The sequence below is a fragment of the Meleagris gallopavo genome, unplaced genomic scaffold (genome assembly GCF_000146605.3).
Source record: "Meleagris gallopavo isolate NT-WF06-2002-E0010 breed Aviagen turkey brand Nicholas breeding stock unplaced genomic scaffold, Turkey_5.1 ChrUn_random_7180001948388, whole genome shotgun sequence".
Lineage (NCBI taxonomy): Eukaryota > Metazoa > Chordata > Aves > Galliformes > Phasianidae > Meleagris > Meleagris gallopavo.
In genome coordinates this window covers 7,650-11,131 of record NW_011210143.1, presented here as the reverse complement: position 1 = coordinate 11,131, position 3,482 = coordinate 7,650, and the positions used below count along the sequence as shown (strand labels likewise).

Below are 3,482 nucleotides of genomic sequence, written 5' to 3'. Positions count from 1 at the left end.
TAAGTCCCTGGGAACTGGGGGCAGTGGGAGAGGAGTAACCTCTAGCCACAGCCACAGAGCTCTATGAGCAGCCTTTACCTGGAGCGCCAGTTGTGTGTGTGGCCTCTGTTTCTCCTGGAAGGATGGGCGGTGTGCGATGGCTGCCTTGCTGAAATGCATCCCTGTGCACTGGCTCTCCGTCTGTCTCTTTAGAAAGGAGTTAAGAGAGTGGGACTGTAAGTAACTGCTTCTCATCAGGAAGATGGTAACTTCAGGAGGCACCAGTTCTCTAGACTCATCAGTAAAGTTTAGGAACAAAGCCTGGGCTTTTTGCGATGCTCCTCATTTCTAGTCCAAACTGCGTGCCACTATGTGGGACAAACTAAGTGCTACACACTTTCCAGGTTGCAAGCATAGACAGCAAGACCTGTCCTGCTGGGAGATCAGCAGGTTGCAGGCAAGCTTCCTGTTCACAGTGCTCCTTGTGTGATTTTTGGCAAGTTGCAAGATGTTGCAAAATTCCTTCCTTCAAAGAAAGCAGCAAAAAGCTGCAAGCCTTCAGACACAGAAGTCACAGCAGGACTCTGATTCATCCTTTCCCGTTTCCCCATGAATATTTCTAGAAACTCAACTTCCCGAGTCTTTCAGGGAACAGACAGAAATACACCCACCACGTGCTGCCTTGTCCTTCATGATTTTCATTAGCATATGGGACAGTGTCTGGGGATATTTTCCTCCTTCCCGTGTCTTTCTCCATCTCTCAGAACCTTAACAGAAAGCATTAAGATAAATTTCAGACAAACAAAGTATTGAACTGAGTGGTCTTTTCGGTGAAGTCAATAAAGACAACAGGCACCCCCGGGGATGCCTGTGGGGCTCCAGCACAGGAGGCAGCTGAGGCCTTCCCTGGCCTTCCCTGGAGACACTTCTGCAGCCAAAGAATGAGGAGAACTTTCCACCACACACTGCAATCTACATAACTGCATAATGGCATCACTGAAGAGCAGATGGTGAAAGGGGGTCGTTGCGATGGTGCACTGAAGAGCAGGTGGTGCCAGGGCACATGCATGTAGGTGTGCATTCTCACTCACACCTGCAGACAAGCCTGGCTGACATTAGGACTAAGAGGAGCTGGCACCTCTCAAAGGAAGCAAAAACTCATGGCATACCCATACGAGTTGCTGGGGCTTTGGTCCTGGAGCTCAGCTGGGAAGCTGGATCCCATTCAACTCCACTCACACCTGTTAACAAATACAGAGCAGCTCCTGTCAAACGTGGCCTGATACTTATTTAGACTGGAATGACAGCATTGCTCCACAGCACTCCTCTTCCTACTACACAGCAGTATCTGGCAAATAGCTGCTGGGTGCCTGCAGCAGCACCGTGCCAGTCCAAAAAGGAACTGTGTGCAGAACTGTCTGGAGAAGAGAAGAGGGTGGAAGGGGAAGGGTGTGCAAGAGGAAGAGGAAGATCTAAAGGTCCTTTCCTATGGGACTGCCTTGAGACTTATGGACCAGATTATGCTGAGGCTTTGGCAAGGCACTGCTTATAGGCACAGCTGTAATCAAGCAGCAGTGAGATGGCTGGCACTCAGCAGCTTTCCAGATACTCTCTCCGGGCCACATGAAACAATCCTCAGAGACAGCATGGAAAAGCATTTGGCCCCTCAAGGTTTTCTTATTGGAAGATCTCTGATGTATGGAGACAATAACAACAGCACATTGGGAGCACACAGCATCCAAAAAGCAGTGAATACCCAGGCTTCTCATGGAGAAGAAATCACCAGGCAGTGAAAAACTGAACCCTTCCTGAACTACCACAACCAAATGTGAGCAAAGATCATGAGATGAAGAACTGGTAACTTACCTCTAGCATCTACCACAGGCTCAAGGACAGGACTCCGCTTTGGTAATTGACCAAGAGGGCCTGCAGGCATAAGTGTGATCAAACACAGGTGAGGAGAGCTTCCACTGCACATTGGGGCCTGCTTTTTCTGCAGTGACCTGTGAGGTCAGGGAATGACATGGCCCAAACAGCAAAGGTATAGGTTCCCTCTTCCTTACCACTGAAATGTGACAGCTCTCCAAGAAATACTTAGGACTGCTCTGTGTACAGCTTTCAAGGCACAAAGACACTTGAAAGACCTTTGGAGGTTCTTAAGTACCCAAATAAACTATTACTGCCCTAATTTTTCTGCCTTCAAGGAAACAGACACTCACAACTTACCCCTGGGTTTCCCCTGAGGCACAAAAGCAGTTTCCATCCAATCATCTGGATAAGGAGCACCATTGTCATCATCTAAAATCAAGAACAGAAGAAGGATGTTCCCACTGCACGTTGTGATCTCCTTCTCCCCTAGTGATGGGGGAGGGCTCAGATAATGGGATGGGAGACTCAAGACGTGAGTGCCAAAGCTACAGGGTGACCTGGAGCATGGCACTCGGCAGCTTTCCAAATGCTCTCTCCAGGTCATGTGCGACATCCCTCCTGGACCGCGTGGAAGAGCATACAAATAAAAGATTCCTGAACCCATCCGGGCTCCGGCCAAGGGTCTCTGTTGGGAACCAGGATTCATCTCTGGGGAGCACCAGGAAGCCGGAGCAGAAATGCTCACGCTTTTCCCAGCAGATATCTTCTGAGCTCTCCCCTAGGACACTCCCAGGTGAAGAGTGTGCTCCAGCCAGCCAGCAGCAGAACCATTGCCCAGCATGGCTGGAGCCAGTTCTGCAGAGCATTGCTTCCTCATGCTCTTGCCTGGCTCCTGTGGTGCTGACTGTCCCCCCTCCTAATACATCCCCTATGGAAGGCAGCCCCAGGGCAGCATGGCACAGAGCCATGGGGACAACAGCCTGGACCTCTTGCCTCCAGTGCTGCTCGGTTTTGGCCCCATCTCTGCCCACTCACCTGCTCCTGGTGCTCGCCACAGAGCAGCACAAGTCTCCTGGGAACAAATGGCCATCAGTAAGAGGAGGAGAGCAAGGCGGGCAGGGGCCATGGCCCCCCACACTCGTGCCATACTGCCTCCACCACCGCTGCAGCCACAGTGAGTGCTGCTGCTGGGGCCAGCACAGAATGCCTGGGGCACACGCTGAGCATTGTGACCTCACTGCACAAGGTGGGGCACTGTGACCTCATTGCACAAGGTGGGGTATTGTGACCTCACGTCCCCAGGATGCTGGCTGTGGCTCCCCAGGGCTGCTCCTTCTGTGCAGCAGGGCTGCATAGAGTGGGTGCTCATGACACCCGTTAGCGGGTGAGTGCCGGGCTGCTGGGACAGAACCACAGGGAACACGTCCTGTTGGGCAGATCTGTTCTGCCACAAGGGCCAGGCTCCCCCTGGACTTGCTAGGGACATTGTCACCGTGGGTGAAGATTCATAGTCATCTGAGCAGCAGGAGACCATGGCTGACATTTTCACATTTACGACACGGAAATGTAGAATTGTGGAATGGCTTGGATGGGAAGGGACATTAAAGACCCAGAGATGCTGTCAAAGAAAATCG

The 3,482-nt window shown here is 51.7% G+C and overlaps 1 long non-coding RNA gene across 1 annotated transcript; it reads right to left on the bottom strand.

Moving 5' to 3' along the window:
- Window positions 1–14: 14 nt before the first annotated feature.
- LOC109364973 lies at window positions 15–3,482 on the bottom strand. The gene is made up of 4 exons (XR_004162479.1): window positions 2,884–3,482; window positions 1,846–2,277; window positions 1,149–1,220; window positions 15–746 (listed from the first exon to the last, which is right to left on the bottom strand). It is a non-coding gene; the product is annotated as an uncharacterized LOC109364973 (long non-coding RNA).